Source organism: Felis catus, chromosome B3, assembly GCF_018350175.1.
Source record: "Felis catus isolate Fca126 chromosome B3, F.catus_Fca126_mat1.0, whole genome shotgun sequence".
Lineage (NCBI taxonomy): Eukaryota > Metazoa > Chordata > Mammalia > Carnivora > Felidae > Felis > Felis catus.
Genome location: NC_058373.1, coordinates 142,984,936 through 143,006,772, shown reverse-complemented (window position 1 = coordinate 143,006,772; position 21,837 = coordinate 142,984,936). Strand labels below are relative to the sequence as shown.

General features: G+C 48.8%; 1 long non-coding RNA gene across 2 annotated transcripts in view; it reads right to left on the bottom strand.

Moving 5' to 3' along the window:
- Positions 1–568: 568 nt before the first annotated feature.
- The window catches only part of LOC111560921, a 52,142-nt gene continuing 30,873 nt past the window's right edge, over positions 569–21,837 (bottom strand). Inside the window, exons 19-23 of one of the 2 annotated variants that reach the window (XR_006599994.1) lie at positions 19,323–19,489; positions 18,998–19,063; positions 15,847–15,916; positions 12,855–12,944; positions 569–4,142 (exon numbers count right to left, since the gene is read on the bottom strand). This is a non-coding gene — a long non-coding RNA (uncharacterized LOC111560921). Of the gene's footprint in view, positions 4,143–12,854; positions 12,945–15,846; positions 15,917–18,997; positions 19,490–21,837 lie in introns of both variants that reach the window. The other variant, XR_006599995.1, reaches the window with a different exon arrangement.

The window sequence follows — 21,837 nt, the reverse complement described above, 5'->3', positions numbered from 1 at the left end:
CTCCGACTTCAGGCTCTCTCCGGGATGGTTTGGATGGCTGGGCTAGATACCAAGAAGCGGTTTACCGTCCCACATACATATTCAAAATGTATGTGGGACGGTAAACCATTTCTTCAAGTACCGCACGGTGCCAGCGACGGCCGGGAGGAGGCTCGCGTCCGCACGGGCGCCCCTGGGGGACCTCTTCGAGGCTGCGCTTGACGCTGAGAAGAGGCGGGCCATGATGCACGCTAGACAAGAGCTGCGCAGTCGACCGCGTCGCTGAACGCCACAGAGCAGCACTGATCCCAGAGGGAGTCAAGATCTCCTCCCCAGAGGTGGCGAGAGTTCCCGAGGCAGAACTTGGTACAAGAAGAGCGAGAGTATGTCATTTTGCATCATGCAGAAAAGAACATGCCACACAGAAAAACAGGTCTTCGAGGGCCGCGAAGAGGCCTGCGGCTGGGTCCGGCGGCGCCTCCCCGAAGACAGCGTCGTCTCCAGGAGCCTCGAGGATGGATTTGATACTGAGGGTTAGTGGACCGTGTTACATACGTCACAGATAAAGCGTACGCTATACGGTCTACTATCTCTCCAAGTACCACACAGGGACGCCGAGGGCAGAGGTGGCGGGCAGGTCCAGAAAGCCTTCCAGAGCTGGGGGAACCAGAAGGCAGGTCGAGCACAACACATGCATCATGCGACAAGCACACAACAGGCTAGGAGTCTTGTCTCCACCGTCAGGAGTCGGTGCCGACGCTGGAACTGGTGGCTTATCCCCAAAGCTGGCAGCTCCTCCAGGAAGCCCTCCAAGGCCGCAAGTCCCGCCGAGCAGGAGCGGACGACGTTACCGATTTCACGGTTCCAGAAATACCGATCAAGTGCTCACTACGTGCCGGGCCCCGCGCTGGATCGGAGGGAACGGGTGGGCGGGCACAGCGGGAGGGCGGCCGTGGCGTTTGGCCCACGGGACCGCGTGGGGGAGCGGCGGGCCGAATGACCGCTCTGGGACGGCCTGTGTGCAACCGGAAAGAACACCTGCCCAGTCATGCTGAGCAGGCCAAGCAGGCAGTCCCAGGGCATGTGAAGCCCAGGCTGTAAACCCTGGCACCGGGCGTTAGAAAATACACACGTACGCCACGAGGAAAGACTCACGGCCACCTCCGCCGCAAAGTCAGGGGGGCACTTCCCAGAGGTCCTCTCAGGCCGGACTGGATCTGAGCAGTAACCACCACGCCATCTTCGTAAGCAAAGCAGATGTCGTTCTGGCCAACTGACTCCCTAAGGTCAGAACCTCCGCTTCCTCCCCCATCTCGGCACCGCCTCCAGAAAGCCCTCTGAGATTGCATTTAATATCGATCAGAGGTGGGCATGGGCACAAACACGGGAACTTCAACACAGGGGCGACAGCTCTTCAAAACCACACGGCAAGACGGAGGCCGGGCCGGTGGCTCCCCCCGAAGGCGGCACTGGTCCCACGAAGCCCTCCCGAAGCTGGCGGGGCTTCCGGGAAGTGGGGGACCACGCCACGCAAAGGCTTCCTCGTGCATACGCCACACGGAAAAGCGTCTCTTCAAGCACCACGGCTGAGGCTGGAATCGGCGTCTTTGCCCCCGAGCTGCCTCCCCTCCAGCAACCGCCCAGAGGGTGCAGTTAGTAATAGGCCTTGGCGCACAATTCGGACACCGGGCAGAGGCACCGGGAACTACCACGGAGCGGTGCCGGAGCTAAACCCAGTGTTCTCTTCCCTCACGTTGGCAACACCTCCGGGGTGCCCTCCGAGGATGGAGTGGATACTGAGAGTTAGTGGACCATGTTACATAGGTCAAAAATCATAAAGCCTACGTTCCACAGTCTACCACCTCTTCAGGAACCATGGAGTGGTGCTGACCCCAGACCGGGGCTTGTCCCTGAAGTTGCTGTCACCTCCAGAAAGCTTTCTGATTTGGCACTGGGAAGCAGACACGTGGTGAACATAAATGGGGGGGCAGGGCCTCTACCCTGAAGTGGCCTCTCTCCCGGGAAGGCCATGCCAGCTCGGAGAGCCTGAGGAGAGGCGAACCACGCAACGTTGACCGTGCTTCGGCCACGTGGTCAGCTATCTCTTCCTCAAAGTGAAGGGCAGTGGTCTGCTCTGCAGGGCAGCGTGGGACGCTCCAGGGCAGAGCTCACAGGCGACAGGGGGCCCCTCAACTTCTGGGGTGGCAAACTGCCTGAGCTCACCCGTGCTAGGACAGTCCTTGCCATACAGCAACCACCCCACCCCGGTATATGCCAGTCCCGCACCCCGGTGAGCGGGAGTGGGGGGGGGGGGCGGGGGGGGGGTTCTTCTAGCCCCTGCACCTGCTCCACATCTCCACCTCCTCCAAGAGGCTTCCCTTGAGTCTCTCCATCCCCTCTCGAGGTCTAACTGTCAATCCCCAGCCACCCCCCCCACCCCCGCAGAAATGGAACACACAGCCATGACACCGGTTGGTCTCCAAAGACGGGGCAAGAGCAGGCTCCCGGGCGGCAGGGTGGGGGGACACAGCTAACCCACCAAGTCTTGAAACCCGGTGCAGAGCATGTCAGCCCCCTGCTCACAACCCCGTTGCTGAAGACCAAAGCCCTTAGAATGGCGCTCAAGGCTTCCGCCTAGACCCCCACCCTTTTCCTGCTCCCCGAGTCCTGACCCCACCTCGGCCAACTCAGCCCTAGGCGTGCCCCGACCCTCCGCAGCACCCCGCCTGTGTCCCTCTTCCAGCACGAGCCCATCTTCCATGTGAGCAGGCAGAGAAGTAAGTTCATGTTTTTTAAACGCTCCTGAGGTGCTGGAACTGTGAATATAAAACATCGTCTCTTCCCCCCCTGCAGCCTCTAGCTTAGCAGGGGAGACCCGCATTGATATAATTATCGCAGGACGTTAACTCCAAAATTAAAAGAGGCCGAAGTGTTGGGAAGGAGCCGGGAACATTTAGGGAGAAGATCCAACCCAGGCGGGGTGGGGGCGGGGGGAGCTCCTCAGAAGCCGTTTAAAGCAAAAGATGGAGGACGGGAAAAGAAAACAGGAAGAGAGGGGACAGGAGTGGAAATGCAGGGTGGAGGGCGGAGGACTGGGTGGAGAAGGGTCCAGGTGGAGCACGGACTAGACAGGGGAAGCATGGTCTGGATGGAGCGTGGTGACCAAACGAGCAGGCCTGCGAATGGGGCGCAGAGAGCCAGAAACGTGCCAGAAATAAGGCTGAGGAGCTAGGCGGAGGCTGGATCGTTCAGAGGCTTATAACGAAGGTTAAAGATTACAGATTGTATACTCGGGCACAGGAAAGCCATTATTAGCTGATAAAAGATGGGAGCTTCGTGCTTTTTCTACGATACCTCTTGCTGATATGAAGAGACAGTGCTTCTAGGGGCAAGAGCGGGGGAGGGGGAGAGTACAGGAGTTCAAAATCGAGAGCTGCACCCTGGGCACGGTAGGGGTCACGGATGTGGGGAGGGGGGCACGCTTGAGAACAGTCAGGAAGAAGGACGCGAGAGATTCGGTGATGCCCGGAATGCAGGTGAGGAATAGTGAGCCGTAAGAAAAGGTCAGAAAGAACCCGTGCAGAGGTCTGGCATGGCAAGTAGGCGAGAAGGGCGCCAAGTCTGAAGCGCCGGCGAGAAGTCTGAGCCATCAGCCGGAGGCCCCTGGTGAGCCTCATGAAAGCTCTCCCCGTGGAGCAGTAGAGGCGGAAGCCAGCTGAAAGTGAGATACAGAGAAAGCACCAAGAGGGTAGCACGTAGAGGGAGGAGGCAGCTTCCTGGGATTTTGTAAAGACTGAAGGCACTACAGCATGCTAAGACCCAACGGGAAGGGCCCGGGAGAGGGGAGAGGGGAGAGGCCGGCCATGACAGTGGAAGGCTCCAGAGGAGATGGGGAAGGCGGGGTGGAGCCCGTGCTCAGGTGGCGGCGTGCCACGGGCCAGCGGCAGGTGGCTTCCTCCACCGGTCATCAGGTAAAGAGAAGCAATGGGGCAAGGCTAATGGAGGGACGCCGTGGGGAGTTCCTTTTGATGGCTTTTATTTTCTCTGTGTCCATGATTGGAGAGGACGCCACTCATGTCTCCTCTTGGAATGGGAACTCCTCTGGGCAGGAAGGGGTCACACTGGCCTCTGCTTTGAATCCCCAGTGACCAGAACCAGACATTCTGTAGAACGAATAGTAAGAATAGCGAAGAATGAAGGGACGAACAGCTCCAAACGGCAGGGATGAACTCTGAAAGCATCCTTGCCCTCCTGGGGCTCTAGAGAAGCAGACATGCTCACCCTCCCCACCCGGTTCCCCAACAAGATGGCCGGCGGCTGGAGGCCCCCTCACTCTCCCAGACCCCAGTCAACGCCCCACTCGCCACCTGTCCATTGGCCGGGCCCTTCTCCCCATTGTCGCCCGTGTGTGCCTGCCTTGATCCCCCTCAAAGGTTCACTCATGCGCTTGTCTGCTCCCCAGCTGCTCTCCCACGGTCTCACCAATGGTCCACACATCCTTGCAGACACTCGGCCATGAGCACGTCGCCCCGTGTGGAGGCCAAGGCTGCCCTGACTCAGTGGTCCCGCCTCTCCAGAGCTCACCGGCTCAGGGGGAAAGAGACGGTCACTTGACCCACGTGTTGACAGGAGATCACGGCAGTGCGCAGAGTGCTAGGGTTTCAGGCTGACACCATCCATAGCCCAGAAACGGCAGGGAGCTTCAGCTCCTGCAGAAGGGGCCAGGCCCAGAGAAAGCAGAGAGAGGCGACTCTCTCCTCCCAAAGACTGGGGCACACAGGGTGGGGAGGCAAACAGGAGACAGTGATGAGACCCCTCAGACCTCATCATCGGAAGCATATGAACAGGAGGAGTGGGGGAAAAAAAAACCAGAGACACACTCACCTTAATAATTACACAAAGTCGGAGAAGGCTATTTCTTTTTTTTTTTTTTTTTTTACCGTGGACAAATACAGATGTAAGTATGGTTTAAAAAAAAACAACAACCCTGAAATGTAAACACTAACACACTTGGAAACTGCTTGCGTGCTCTAGGAATCACCAGAGAACATTTTTAAAATGAAAACTGTGATCTCTACAGTAAAAGATATCAGGAAAGCAAGGACGAGACATATGAGACAAGCATTAGTGCAATTATTTTAAGTCCAAACAAGACAATCAAAAAATTAAAATGCCAGTGGGTTACATACGCCTTAAAAAGGAGGTGTCTCGAGGCAAGGCAAAGCCTCAAATCCAAAGTATCTGTCGTCTACTTGAGACACGCTTGAAACAATTAACTCAAAAAAGTTCAAATCCAAGGAATGGGCACAGGGAAACAGGAAGGCCTCAACGATCATGCATTTGGTTTTCAGGAAGCCCACACCATCATGCACTGACATCTCAAAACGCACAAAATTCATACAACAGCTGACTGCCATCAATCAACGGCACCCCCACCTTTGCGTATACAGAAAGTTGTTCGATCTGTGCAATTGCCTAAATTATCTCATCGCAGAGGCTTTCACGGGGTATTCCGAGGTGCCCTTGGGGTCCCCCCATGCCTCTGTTGCAATGATACCCATGGCTCGAGGTCACCCCCCAGCTCCAAATAGGGCAGCATTGATTCGATCCATTTTACTTATTGGGCTTCTGGGTAATATTTGGTCTGAATAAAGGGTGTGGCTGCATTGGAGAAGCAGTCTTTAATGACACTTTGCTCTTTTTTCTTTGTAAAAATAAATGAAAAATGGAAAAATAAAGTTGCTGAGACCCGTTGTAAGAGCATAGATCTCATATATACTTAAGAAATTAAGACAAAGATGGAAATCATCAGGCAGACCCAATGGGGCCCATCTCTAGCCCCAGGAATTTAATTTAAGGCAGTCAACTATGTGTTTGAAAAGAACAAAATTAAAGAACATCCGTGGAATGCTAGAAATTGCCTGGAAACATACAGAATATTGAGCTCTTGAGGAGCAGAATACTTGGGAACATGACAGTCTCTGGTTCAACTTCCAAACACTTTGCCTTCAATACAGACTTCTAGAAACACTCACGTGGGAGAGTAGGGCTGCCTAACTCCGGAACACAAATGAAAATAAAGCAGAGGTGCCTCTGCAATGTCCAGTACTCAAGAGTGAAATCATTAAATAGGTCGATAAAAGCCACCTCTCAGAGGTGGAAGGTACAATCCACAGCAATGATAGAACATTCACAGACATTTACATTAGGAATAAAACAGCATCCCAGGGAAATGAGGGAAACAGATAGAGATAGTTTCCAGCGCCCTCTCAGTTATAAAGACATCAATTGGGCAAAAAAGTAAATGATAAACATACCCCAAATTCAGAGGCAAGCAACATCATCTTTAACAGGAAATAAGAAATAAAAGGTGCTTACTTCAGTAATATTAAGTTACACTGTCCCCAAAGCTCTGGCCAACGTAATAAAGCAAATAGATAAATGTTACAAAGTATTGGAATGAGATTAAGTTTTGTTTACCGATTACTTCTTTCTTTACTAAGAAAATCCAAAAGAATCAACAGAAAACCTAGTAAAACTAAATGTCTTTACATCAGAATCGATATCCTATAAACCAGATGTACACCTTACTTTTGAAGGTCCATGAAATGTTTACAGAATTGATTATATAAGGCACAAAGAACACATCCATAATTTCTCCAAAGTAGAATCTACATATCCGTATTCTCCAAGCCACAATGAAATATAACCACAATTGAGTAAAACAGCATAAGCAACAACACACAAGCCAAATCAATTAGAAATTGATTTTAAAACAAGCTCTACTTTGCACATTTAATTCAGATAATTATTTCTCCTAAGAACAAGAAGAAATGAAAAGCATATTTACAAATATTTTTTAAATGTTTTAAAAACTACATATTAAAACTTGTGCAGTCAAAGTCACAAGCAGAGGCAAATTCATACCATGAAATGTTTTCATTATTTAAGAAGAATAACATAAGAAATATTTGGACAGATCCACAAAACAAACTTCAGGAAAAGCAGAAGGAAGGAATCAATAAAGATAAAGGCAGGTATTATTGAATTTGAGCACACACACACACACACACACACAGTTTAATTGATAAATTATTCCAAAAACAGATTCTTTGAAAAACTTCTAAAGCAGACACTCCTCAAGATCATCTAATAAAAAAGAGATAAAGTACACATACCCAAAATTAAGAATGACAAAAGTGATATAACAATAGAAACAGATTGGACTGTTATAAAAATACTATTTATGGACTCTATGCTAAGAAGCTTTTAAATCTCAAAAAAAAAATCTATTTTTTTCCAGGATTAATAATAGGTCTTGAAAAATCATTGAGCACTCGCTATGTGCCAGACAAGGTGCAAGTTACTTTATCTCTTTAATCCTCACAGTGGCACTCTTAGCTACAGGCTCTCATTTTAATTATTTAACAACTGAGGAAACCAAGAATTAGGAAGGAGACATAGTTTTCCCAAGGTCACAAGGGAAATGACAGAGTAAGAGTTTGAACCCAAGTTGTCCGATTCCAGTACTTCCACATTTAAATGCTGAGCGACATCAGAAAAAGAAGCAAATATTCTACAGATGCAAAAAAATCATAAGAATCCAATGAATACAGAAGAAATATGAAAAGTTGCCAAAGAATTATCCCAGGAGAGTTACATGGGTGAGTTCTTTCAAGCGCTCATGGAATAGATCATTCAAATGATGCATATATGGTACAGAATACAGAAAAAAGATGAAATGTTCCCTAATTCAGTTTACAAAGCCAACATAACTTGGATACCAAAACCAACAAAAAATAAATTTGAAAAGGCCTAAGTGAAATCCTAGCAAAACAATCACGTGGTAAATTAAAAGAACAATACTCTATAACAAGGTAGAATTTGATCCAAAAAATGTTTCAGAGTTATGAAACATTATTATAATTCATTTCATCAACAAGTCAACAGACAAAACAACACAAACATCTCTATATATTAATCAAAAAAGCATTTTTCTAAACCCATTCCTGATTTTAAGGTCATATGAACTAAAAATAAATATCTCATTAACATTATAAAAAAACATACACCTCAAAAAATTATTTGTTATCATACTTGACAGTGAACCAGAAACAAGATAAAGATTTCTATTTTCCACAATTTAATGTTTTGGAAGATCTAGCCAATGCTATCAGACAATCAAGAGAAATAGAAGAGAGGAAATACTGAAAAAAAAAAAGGCAAAATATATATTCTATAGAAATGCAGGACTTGTTACCTAGAAGTTCCAAAACATTCAAATAAAAACTTGTAGGAAAAAAATGAAAGAATTCAAGTAGACAGCCAATAACAATAAATATGCAATCTCTTTCCTACATGCTAGTAGTAACCAGTTTAGAAAATAGAAAGGAACAAATTCACAATAGAAATATGTAAGCAATATTTACTTTCTTAAAATGAACTTAATGATGAATTGTGAATTTGTCAAATTTGACAAATTGTGAATATATATATAAAATATACATATATAATATATATATAATATATACTATATATATATTACGGTGAAAGATTATACAAAGCCAGGTATCAAAAAATATCAGTTCTCTTTAATTTTCAATTTAATAAAATTCCACAGAAAATCTATGTCTTTAACTTCCTGACATCACCAAAATTCATCCAGAAAAATAAACAAATGAGACCAATGAAGAAAATATTGCAATATGAGAATGAAAGACTATTACTAACAAATAATAACACATATTACAACAATAGTGTATTAAAACAAGGCAATACTAGTATGAGAATAAACAGATTAATTGAATCATAGAAAGCCACAGCAAGAAACAAAAACTATGAAAGTACCTAGCAGGTGGTACACGCGGAAAAAGAACATATAGTTTCTCTCTCACAATAAACAAATGATTAAAGATTCAACTATAAAAGATGAAATCATAAAAGAACTAGAAAAAAATAAAAAATGCCCAGATAAGCTCAGGGTGGGAAAGGTTTTTCTATGGAAAAACAAAGTATGAGGAGAAATTAGAGATAGGTTTTTTAGAACATTTTTTAGAACATTTTTTAAAATGTTTGAAATTAAAAAATGAAAAGACCCCTGAGTAAAATGGGACGGCAAATGAAAAAGTCAGGTGGGGGGACACTGAAAATACGTGATAGAAAAAGTTACTGTTCTTATGAAAAATGTCTTATGAGATAAAAAAAAAAAAAATCAAAGAGGAACACACCAACAGGGAAAAATGGGTAAATGACTTTCAGTTCAATATAGTGAATTAAATACAGATGTTCACCTGCCTGCCCCCTTGAAACTGCACTAAATGAGGGCGAAGAGGTTTTCGTTCTGAGGTAAGCACACGAGGACACAGACGAGACAAGAGTGAAAACTGATTCGGAACTGGGAAAACCGAATCTTAAGCTGACTGTAAGGAAGGCTGAAATAAAGGCTGATGTGTTCCATGGGACCCACAGAAGTCTCAGGCATTCACAGCACCAGGTGCCCCAATGTGGCAGGAAAATCCGAGCCTAACTAGGATGAATTGGCTGCAAGTCTGTTTAAGAAGACATCCCCCCAAATCCTCACCAAGACTTCAGAGCCTTCCCCGATCTTGAGAAAAGACTGCAAATGTATTGCGCAGAGAAAGTAAAGCAGAGGTGACCGATACAGAAACGGCAGGCACAGCGGAGAGTAAAAGCTCTAAATTAAAAAGAGGAAGAAAGCAAAATGTTACAAGCCGGATGCTGAGAACCACTCGCCTCTGCCATTTTCCTCCTCAAGCCTCTCAGAGCAGTGGCAGCCAGACAGACTCTAGGCCAGAAACTAAAAGACCTTTGGAGCATGTGAGCAGTCCAAAAGAAAAAAGGTTTTAAAATGCTAAACATGGGGTTACCCAATAGAAACACCAACTAGCTCACTCTACAGTAAAGCCCACAGCTACAAATCCCAACTGGATCATCAGTTTGAATGCCAAGAGCTTTCAAACAGCTCATTAGTGTATTTGTGTGTGTGTGTGTGTGTGTGTGTGTGTGTGTGTGTACCTATACATATATCTGTAGAGTTGAAGAAAGCACATAACATGGAAGTCAGAGACACATACAACTGGATGGGAAAAAAAAGTTTGGAGACTGTAGGAAAAAGAAAATTTCAGAAAAAATATCCTTAATATTATCAGGGATATCAAACGTTATCAGGACTACCAAAGCAATCGCATCCATGAAACAAAATTTTGTAATATTTAGAGTATAATAAAAAAATCTTGAAAATGAGAGATTGCAGCAATGAAAACAGGTTAAAAATAAAGACAGAAATTTCTTGGAGAACAAAGAAATTAAAGTTTGAAAATCAGAGAAAAAAAATTGGGAATATTAGAGAACCAGTCAGAGATCCAACATGCAAAAAATAAAAGTTCTAGAAAAACAGATGGAAGGAAATTATCTAAGGATTGTTCAAAAAAAATACTGTCTACAACAGATTTCAGATCAAAAGGGCCTAGCAAAATGGATGAATATAGATCCACATCAAGATGTGTATACATGACATTTAAAACACTAGAACACAATAGGAAAATCCTGCACGTTCCAGAAAGGGAGAAAAAAAGATCACACACAAGGGATGAGGAATCACAAAGGTTTCAGGCCTCTCGGCAACAGCACTAGAAGTTAGAACACAATTATTTATGCTTTCAAAATCTGTGGGGAAGAAAGATGACCAACCAGAATTCTATACCCAGCCAAACTATCCATGTCAATTGTGAACTAGACATTCTCCTTTTCAGGTGTGGAAAGTCTTCAAAAATATACCTCCCATGAGCCCTTTCTGAGATAACTGCTAGAGGGTGCACTCTAGCAACACAGAGAGTAAACAAAAAAAGATAACCCAGGATTTATGAAATCAGAGATCCAACCAAGAAGATAGGATCAGGGGAATCCCTGGGAAAAGAATGAGGGTAGATGAGGACAGGAATCCCAAAGACCAACCAATCCAAAACAGAAGAGACAAGAAGGCTCCAGGAAGAGATTTCTTCAAAAAGATAAAACGCATTTTAAAAATTGTTTGAATGGGTTTGAATGTATTGAGAGGCTGAGAATAGATCTATGATAAATTCATTAAAAACTAAACAAAAAAATGCAAACAAACAAAACCCAGATAACTATTAATTCCAAAGAAAACAAAAAGTTGTGAAGAAGGGGTAAATAATCATAATGATGCTGTTCAGCTCCTAAGAATGTTTACGTGGTTATAATAATGTAAACACTGAATCCTGACCAAACCAAAAACCATGAACTAAATATATATTAAGAGAATGGGGTGGGGCACAGAGGTATGCTTGTGGATGGGGAGGCCAAGGACATATGCTCGATGGTTGAAAAATCAAGATAACGCTCAAGCTTAAAAAAAAAAAGATTGAGAAGTAGAAAAATAAGAATGTTACTTAGAAACATGGATGTAAATGTCAAGAGAATGAGTTAAAAGAGTCAACAGCCATTGGTTCTGTGGAGCAGGACATGGGGTGGAGTAGGGAGACCGGAGGGCGGGTGGGCACTGATACCTGTACAACAGGCTTCTAGAACTACCTGATTCTTAAATGAAGCATGTGCAGGACTTCAACAAAAATTAAACCAAGGGAAAGATACAAAATGCAAGGAACCTGAACCGGCAATTCAAGTACTAAGACCCAATAAAGATACGGGGGCAATGCTGTGATCCCAGGTAATAAAATCGACAATAACGTGTGTAACAAATTGGCCAGTATCAAAACCTTGATAATCCCCATAGAAAAAGTCACTTGTTAAACTAATTCTGAGGTCGTAAATTGGCACAAAGTTTACGGAGGGCAATGTGGCCATCAAATGCTTGCACCTTCTGAGATGACCGCTCCGCTTTTAGAATGAACTTCAGGGAATAAATACATCAGGTATCTACGTGGGATGAACAAAGGTGCTCACCCCAACTTACACAATCTGGCTTTTAAAATTATCTAGACATCTGACAAGAGAGCAGCTATGACATCGGGCTTGAGGTAGCAGTTCTTAGGATACTACATAACCGCTAAAAAATCACAAGCTAGAAAATTACTTAATGGCAGGAGAAGATATTCAGGATATACAGTTAGGTGAAAAAATTAGGATGACAATAAGGAGCCCAGTTAAAAATATACATGCATAACGTGTGTGTACAAAAACGTGCACACACGCACACACATTTATGCAATTTATGTTCATCTTTGAGCGGCTGGGATGAGGGGGCGTCCCATTTTTCATTTTATTTGTTTTCAGTATTTCACAAGCTTTTACAATAAACACGTATTTCGTTTTCAATGAGGAGAAAAACACTAGTTTTTGGAATCGTTCAGTACAATAAATTTTAGTTATTAGCTTAGTGTCTTTTATGGGAAAAACTCGCACGGCTCCCCTTGCTTATTGCAATTTCCGTCACAGTAATGAGTTAACAAGATGCAATTCTATGCATAATTTTTAAAGGACTCATTGCTGCCAGGAGGGTGAAGGTAAAACTCAAGTCCCAACTCAAGCTGCCTAAAAGGACTCTGGTGCCCAGTCAGCTGTGAAGTGAGCACGGTCCCTACTGCTTGGATAGGACCGGGGACGAGGGAGAGCTATCTGGGGCCAAGCCTCCTTGCGTGCACTCTCCCTAGGGTTGCCATGGGCAACTTCCATGTAGCTCATCCGGCCAGCCTGCCCTCCACGCAGAGAAGCAGCTCTGGGTGGGTAGTGCATGCATTCGGGGCCCTCTGAGGCCCTGCGTACATGTTCCAGCCATCTTTGATCACCTACAGTCTTTGTATTATCTAGACCGTGTGTGGCCCTTAGTCACAGGCACATATGCCTTTTAAAGGGCAACGAAAAAAAGCACAACTCACCCAGTGAGGCAGGGGCTCCCCGCATCAGAAGCGTCCTCGGGAAAACTCGTGCTCAGGAAACCACACCTCCACGGCTCCATGCAGAATGACCTACGAAGACACGAGGGCCAAGTCACAAGACCAAACCCAGCCTGCGTGAGCGTGTCTGACTCACATGGGTCCCTCGCAGACACTCCCTGGGGAGCACTCTGAGAGTGGCAAGGCCAGCACGGGGTACGTGGAGCTGGAAGGAGCCAGCGGCTGCCCTCCGGATACTCAGAATTCCACGGGAAGTGGCCAGCCATGGAATCACACACGGGAGTTCCCAGCGGCACGTCCCGAGCACCTCCAGGTGGGGAGACCCTCCCACAGTGACAGAGCTGAAGGGAAGGGTGAACTGGCATCACAAGAAACTCAGGCTGGAGCAGGGTGGAGGAGAGTGAGGAGGGGGACGAGGAGCACTGGGCGTCTTGGGCCTGGCCTAGCGGGTCAGTGCTTTCAGACTCCGGGAGTTACTGCAGCCCTTAAATACTAAATATTTCATTAAATACTTACATACTAAGTAATACACTATCATCCTCTGTGCCTCTGGAACTAAACTGATTACAGTCTTGATTCCATGACACCAGTGACCGAAGATCCATGAATGGCTCTCCTATTATCGTTATTCAGCCTTTGAAGGATTTAATGCCCATCTGTACACCTGCCTAGCTCCAACCCAGAGCCAGACACTAAGTGACTTATCCACCCCACCCCCACCATGCTGGGTGGACGCTCCTAGAGCCCCATGGTCATGCAACGGCCCCGCCAGCCCTGACCTCACAGGCTGAGACCCACCCCTGACTACGTCTGGATTTGGAGCCCTGCTTGGGCCATTCCTAGCCACTCTCCCTGCTGGGACAGAAATGGGCTGGTCTCAAGGACAGATGGACACCCTCCCAAACTGAGGTTCTCCCTGAGATCACAGCAGAGGGCAAGTGGGCACCCAGAGGGCTCTGGGGAAGGGGGCAAGCGCAGGTGGGCCGGGGGTGGCCCTGCACCCACCCCGTCCCCTAGTCGGTCAGGCCAGGCCAGGAGTCAGCTCTGGGCTTTGCAGCCCGGACGTTCTGAGTATTTTGAAACGTGCTGTTTGCAACAATTGTCAGGAGCAGGAAGGGAGTTTTCCAGATGTTTCCTTGCAGGGCTTTTACAAATTGTCACAGAATTGGTAGACTTAGCCATAAAAGTTTGTTACGTTCTTTAGTCTTGATGAGCAAACCACAGACATGTGCTGCCACACCCTCAGGGCCCAAGCCCCTTCGCACGAAGAACGGGGCCAGCAGCCTCCCAGATGGGAATGACAGACATCCGGACTCTGTGCTCAGGGCATCTCTCTGCTGCACCCCTCCGTCCTGTGCATCCCAGGGAGGAATCTAGCGTGACAGCTGCTGCAGGGGTATGGGACACGCCCTGGACTTGGGCACTGAGCGGCACTCACGGTTCTCATCTGAGCCTCTACAGGACCTCTGCAGCACCGGGGGTCTCAGGGAGATGCAAATGTAACAGCATCTATCAACTCGAGCCAGTGCTGGGGGAGAAGGGAGACCTTAAGAGAGGAGCGGCCCCCCTGGGGGCTATGCAGAGGCAGGCTGGGGGGCCCTGTAGGGCCCCTCTCCCTCCCTTCTTTCTCCAATAGCTGCCCAGCACTTTCTAGCTCACAAAACCCCTTTTCTTTGTGCCCCGCTGCACCCCAGAGAATGGCCACCCTGCATCGAGGCCTCAGCCTCTGGCCAACGCCAGCCCCTCCCATCCACCACTCTGCCTCGTTCTTCCTCCCAGTAGGGATCCAAGCCTGCACAGGGTGCAGTCCCTGAGAAGGGGTGTGCTGGCGAAGAAACCAGGAGACCCACAAAGTGAAGGACTCAGGCCAGAGGGTCCCGGGCCGCTCGAAGGAAATGCTACCCACCTTGGGTGACCCCCCACACTTCAAGTATGGCTTTTCCAAGGCCGAGGAGCGCCCACCAGCTGCATAAACAGCCAAACCGAGGAATGTGGGCCCACGACTCACCAGGGTACTAAATATTTGGATAGGTGACCTGTGGAGCCATGGGATGGGGGGCGCCGGTGGGAGGAGGGACAGGGCAAAGGGTATGTATAGAGAGGACTGACAAGAACAGGCAGGGCAGGGGCCCAGAGTCGCAGGGAAGCGGCAAGTGACCCCAGGGGTGCAGGGGATTGGACGAGTAGCCCTTTTAGAAGTCTGAACTCTGGCCCGGGGGGGCTCCCCAGAGAACCCCACGGAGGGGGCCCATCAGAAAATGAGGCCAGAATCCCTGCGGTGCCCGGGGACAGTGGAGGGGAGGGGCCAGCTGAGGAAAGAGAAGCCACGGCAGGGACACATGTGCCCAGGCCTGCCCTTGTCCCCTCTGGGCAGCTGCCAGCAGCCCCTGCTGGCGGGGGTCACCAGCTCCTGCTGTCCCCGGGAACATCTGCCGGGGACAGGGTCAGGCCCCTGCCAAGCTGGCAGGACTGTCTTTTATTTTATCCTGCTGATCTGAGGGAAAAGAAAATACAACAAGTCAGCCCCAAAGAGACCAGTGAAGATCAAGGGCCTGGAGGACAGAGGGAAGGGGGGCTGGGACCCGAGTCCAAGGGAGAGCTATCCATTCCTTCCCCACGACAGGCAACATGGGAATGGCAGAGCATCCTGCCATCATCCTTCTCCCGTGGCTACAGATGGGGACACTGAGGCTGGGCAGCCGTTGGCTCCAACTCGAGTCTCAGATGTAGGGAAGAGGGAAACGTCACCCTTCCTGAAGGTCCTCGGTGGCTGCTGAGGCCCAGAGAACACAGGGGGGGTGCTGGCGGAAGGGGAGCGGGCAGCACCCACAGGTTTGGGGGCGCGGAGGAGGCCAGCCACTCTGAATGCCACCTCCAGCGGCAGCTCCCGTGGCTCCCTGCCAGGCCACGTGCGGCACGCCCGCCGGGCACAGCCCGCAGCAAGATTTCTGCAGGATAAACGAATGAAACTCACTTCCCTCTCACAGATGAGGAGCCCAAAGCCTGGAAGGTTCTGGTGACTTCGAGGCACACACTGCTCTTTCCTGGCAAAAAAAAGAAAAAAAAAAAGAAAAAGATAAAAAGTCAAAAGAGAATGAGAGACCACGAATCTCCCTGTCCAAGGGACCAGTCCAGGGCCTGGGTTCGCTCACAGCTCAGCGGGGACGGCGGGACAGAGAGCGGACTGCTCTCTGGGGCTACGTGTTCCTCCGCCCCCCAAGATCCTTCCTGCCACACCTGTGACCCTGGGGCACCAGCCTCAGCCACCACTCCGGGAGGCGGGAGCCCACTCAGGAGAAGCCTGGGAGGAGTCCTAAACATGGAGTCACGCACGGCTGCCCTCCCCAGGCCTCAGTTTCCTTGTCGCCACAATGAGGAATCAGTGTCACCCGTCTCTGGATGAAACAGGGAAACATTCGGCCGTGCCGGGTGACGACAGGCATAATGCAATGTTATTACTCTTTCTCCCCAGGCTCTGGGGGCACCCCCCAGGGGAAGGGCGAGCCCTAAGCTGGGCCCGCCCCTAAGCATGCAGCCCCAGCTAGTGCTACACGCTTGTCCTATCCATGTCGGGATGAAGTCAGACTCCACGCTGGCTCCGGGAGGGTCTGAGGCCTCCGCACAGAGCTTGGAGGAAGGCTGATGGGGGTGATCGAGCTCACTCCAGTTTCACAGACAAGCAAAACCGAACCGCAGAATTCTGCCTTGCAAAACCATCAGCCTGCTCAGTGACAGCTGAAGGTTTGTTTTCAATCTCTGCTTCCCTTCTTTGCGCGGAGGCCCCAGCGACCCCCGCCAACCAGACTCAGCTCTGGCCAGTGGCCACAGGGTTTCAAATTTTGAAACGGGTCTTTTGCAAAATGTTCAGTTTCAAGCCCTGGTCTGATTGCCCACATCCTGTCCAAACTTCCTGGGGGAGTGAGATTTATTTAAGAAGGAATAAAATCCCCATGTTCATGTCCTTGAGTGAAAACACGCTCCGTCCCAGGCAATTTCAAGGATTAAGGTTACATATCTCCTAATGAGTCGCAGGCAAAAAGGAAAATGGAATTGGCTGGAGGAGGGGTACAGGCCTCAGTCATGAGGAGGTGTTACTCCCCAGTGCCAAGGACCCCGGTTCTCTTCCGGGGATAGGATCTGCCCCCCAGAATGACCTCCCAGTCATTCTTTTGTGTGTTCATTCAGTGTCTCATTCAACCAGCTTTCTGACGGATGGACCCACCACTCTGCACAGGTTCTATGGGGGTGGGGGGTGGTCCGAGATACCCCAGACCGAGCACAGCCGGGCTGGAAAGCCAGACACCTAAATCAAGCACAGAAGACGTTTCTGAATGGAGGTCAAGTTCATGGTCATGCAACAGTTCCAAATGTGGGGTGACTCAACCCACCAGGGGGAGGCAGGCTGCCCGGCTATTGAGCAGTGAGGACAGGGTCAGAACAGGAGCATGTGTAAAGGCACAGAGACACAGACACAGAGTCTGGGAGGGTCTGCCGGGTGACACATAGGGCCAGGCCAAGGTGGGAGCCAGGGCAAGAGGCCAAGTCACAAAGACCGTGAGTGAGAAGCAAGGAGCTTGGGCTTCCCCCTGGGGCTTCCAAAACTCACAAAAGGGCTTTAGGGAGCATGGGACTCTTTCTCATGCATTCTAGAAAAATCTAGAAAGATTGTATTGACTGCAGCACGGAGAACAAACTGAAGGAAGGGCAAAAAGACCAACCCAGAGGCTGATCCAGGCCAACATGAGGGAAGTCTGGACTTTCGTGGTGCCGGCACGAGAGAGGTAGCCTCCTGGGTTCTCTGGAGACAGACGAAGGGGCAGGACCAAAGCTGGAGGCCGAGGGAGGGTGGCATCGGTGAAGGCGACTGGAACAAGGCGTGTGGACTGCAAGGTTCGCTGCAGAACATCACAGTGATGCTCCCCCCACGGTGGTTTCTTGGGCAGCCGTTTGAAGACACTCAGAATGGAATGTGGTGGAGGGAGACAAGGCCAACACATGTTCCAGTGTACCCCCAGTTTGTCATCTGGCAGTACATCGAGAAGAACCACCTGGAAGTTGACGGGGTGGCTCCAACCCCGAGCCTCAGCAGAGCCTTCCTTAACAAGCACGCGGCCCGAGTGACTGCAATGTTTGGCCGGTCGCCTCTGCCCAGGTAATAACCAAAGGGCCGCTGCACAAACCCCAAGGTCCACCCATCCCTCTTTCCTCCAACAATGTCCGAGGACCTGCCCGCAGGGACCCACAGCCATCTGCCAGCTCTGACCGTGGCCATGGCCTTGTCCTTCCAGAGTGTCCCCCCCAAAGCAGAGGGGGCTTGTCATAAGGGCCAGACCAGCCCAGGTGGCAGGTCAGCAAAGCCCACGGCACCCGGGCTTCATAGAGCTCGTCGCGAGGGTGATTACGTAATTCCACAGTGAAAATTTGTTCGAAATCTATCTCCCACTCAAGACTTGAAGCTCCATGAGGGCAGAGATAGGATATGCCTGCCTCTTGCTGCTTATACCCAACCTCTGGTGCCACAGAAAGAGCCCAATCTTCTTCTGAATAAATGAAAGAATGGACGAGTAGTTCACCAAACATTTACTGAAGCCTAGACCTTCTGGTGGGTTACCTGACACCAAGGAGTTCATTCCCTTTGGGAGAAACCAGTAGGTCATAACTAACACCATAACAAGGGCTCTGTCGGCGGGGTGTGGAGGATGGATACGTGAGCACGACAGGACGAATCTGGACCACGGGAGGTGAGGAGCCAGGAAGGAAGACAAGGGGGTATGTGAGTGCAAGGCAGGTGACAGGTGTGTTGGGCATGGCACAAAGCTGAGCAACCACGGAAAGCACAGATTAGAATCAACTAGAAGCTGTTGAACGCTATGAAGTCCAAGCACCTCATTTACCCAACAATCCTGGGGAATGTGAGAACCTAAGTCCCACGTCCTGCGTCCATACACTTTCCAGTCACACATTAGGTTCTAGACGAAGGCCACTGATGCTCATCCTGCCGCCCGCCCTCAGCATTCAGGAGGCCCGGAGGGGCTGGAGGTTGCCCAGATGGAAGACAGCCAACCCAGAAGACTCAAAATTAGGGTCCCAGATGTCCACTATTAAGAAGGGAGACGGGGGTCTACCTGATTCAGTCCGAAGGAGAAAGGCCAATGATTTGAGCTGAAATCCAATCTTCAGGAAGGAGAAGGCTATATTCCAAGCCAAATGACCGTTACATCGCCAAGTCCAAAGGAAGGACATGAAACCAGGAGTGAGAGATGGAATCCAGGGTCAGGAACAGGCAAGACAGGAGAAGAGGGGGAGTGGTCAGTGTCAGCCATAGAGTGGGTATAAAAGTATAACACATAATTGCAGGAGGGAGGAATGATGCAATATAGGGAGGGGGCAGTGGAGGGGGGGGCGGTCTTGGGCAAATACCCACAGAGGGCAAAGATGTTGCCAACTTACTTTTCTCGTCAATCTGTCCCTGGCAGAACGGCATGTTATGCTGTCTTAAAGGTGCATAGTCTGGACCCATCCCATCCAAACTGGCATTGTTCTAGAACTTCGTCGAACTCGCCATTCTTCTTGGACAGGGGAATCTGCGTATTACGTGGGTGTCATTTGGGAACTTTCTAAAGAAGTGCAATTGAAACCATCAATTACAGCTACTTTGGGTAAGTTTCGAAACATTTATTCCCTCCCAGGGCCCACAGTATGGGCCTTCTAACACGCTCTTGCTAGACAAGGTTAATTCCCGTAACAATTGTTATCTTCGTGGAAGACATGGAGCTGAGGCTCGAGGTCCAGAGGCCCTTCACGTCTAACCCACAACAACCACAAGAGGAACTCGGTTTCCTTGCAAAGGCAAAGAGCAGGCCCACTTGCTGGAGGCATAAAAACAAGACCAGGTTATTTTTGACCTCCTGTCTTGGCAGAGGCAAGGGCAACTTTCGGGAAGACCCAGGGCTTCCACTCCACCATGCCAAGCCAATGTTGCCCAAGGATGGGCCAGTGTCCAGGGCAGTCAGAACTGCCAGTATCCTGTCTGTCTGGCACCGAACACTAGAAGCTGGCCTCAAGGGAGAATCTGGACCTGCGTCGGAGAACACCGCAGGCCATCTGACACAGCACACCTCCCCGCGGGACGGTTCCCAGACCGTTCTGAGAAGGGCCAGCCTGGTTCCACAAAAGCACATGTATTTTTAGTTATTCATTAATTCGTTCGGCAATAATTGACTGGGCGCCTCCCAGGCTCGGGGCTGGGCAGGCGCTGGGATGCAGAGTGGAATCTGACCCGATTCCTGGCTCTCGCAGGGCACATGGGCTTAGCGATAACACGTAAACAAAACCCATGATAGAGTAGAATGGGTGCTCCGGTGGAGCTATTTACAAAGTGGCGTGAGGTTGGGGTGTGGCTAGCTCTCTCCCGAGTGGTCAGGGACGGGATCCCAGTGTGACTTCATTCACTCATTGCCTCACACACGGATCACTGACTCACTCACCCATTTACTGACCCATTTGTTTATTCGCTCATTCATTCAGAGCAGTTAAGCTGTTCTTGGACTGCACTCCCATTCATTGACTCGTTTACTCACTCACTAATTCGTTATTTTATTCACTCACTCTACTATATGCATCCCTCCATCCACTGGCTTATTCGTCTGCTCATTAACTTGTCTCATTCATGGACTTATTTATCTATTAATTTGTTAAATTCTCCCACTTTTTCCTTCTTTCATCAATTTGTTCATTTCTTCACTCACTCAGTTTTTGGCTTATTAATCAATTAATGCATTTGGCTCCTCATTCACTCAGTGACTCGCTGGTTCATTCATTCCCTCATCACTAATTAACTTTTAATTCTCATTGAAACTCAATTCGCAAACTCATTCAGGGACTCACTTACCTATTCTTTCGTCTATTTGTGCACCCATCTTTCACTTGTTGACTCCTTGAGCTACTAGTCTTTCATTCATTCACCCACTGACTTATTTATTCATCACTCATTCTCCTTTTGACATTCTTCCTTACACATCATCTCATCCACTCATTGATTCGATAATTAATTCATCATACATGTACGCACGTATGCATTCGGTTAAGTGGACGTGTCAACTCATTATCAATTTGTTAACACGTGTGCATACTCAACATTTTCATCAATATGTTTTCCTTTGTTTACTCAAAGACTCCTTCATTCACTAACTCACTGCTTCATCCAGTCATTCACCATTTATGCAATTTGTCATTCCACAAAGGACTATTACTCGTGCTCTGTGAGCTAGGCATAATGGGCAGTGCAGAGGACAAGGGGGTTACGACCCCTAACTTCACGGAGCTTACAGCCTAGCGAGATTGTCATTGGCTCAAGCGTCATCTCCTTTGTAAAGCATCTGATACTTAAGATTGAGCCAAGGGCCCACCTTCTGTGCTTCTGGAAAGTCCTTGCCCATTATATTGAATTGTTGCATTTATAAGTTGGTCTCTACCTAGTCCCAAAGGGCTACGTGACAGCTGGAACTAGACCGGATTCAGATACAAATGCCACGACCAACACACAGACTCACATGGATTTGGGTCAAGGTTGAGCTGAAATTAATACCTCATAAGTTATTTTAGCACTGTCTTAGACACTAAGTCCCAAAACATTTTAGAATAGGGAATTCTTGGGGCGCCTGGGTGGCTCAGTCGGTTAGGTGTCCGACTTCAGCTCAGGTCATGATCTCACGGTTTGTGGGTTCGAACCCCAAGTCAGGCTCTGTGCTGACAGCTCTGAGCCTGGAGCCTGCTTTGGATTCCGTGTCTCCCTCTCTCTCTGCCCCTCCCCACCTCGTTCTCTGTCTCTCTCTCAAAAATAAACAAGTGTTAAAAAATTTTTTTAGGGGCGCCTGGGTGGCGCGGTCGGTTAAGCGTCCGACTTCAGCCAGGTCACGATCTCGCGGTCCGTGAGTTCGAGCCCCGCGTCAGGCTCTGGGCTGAT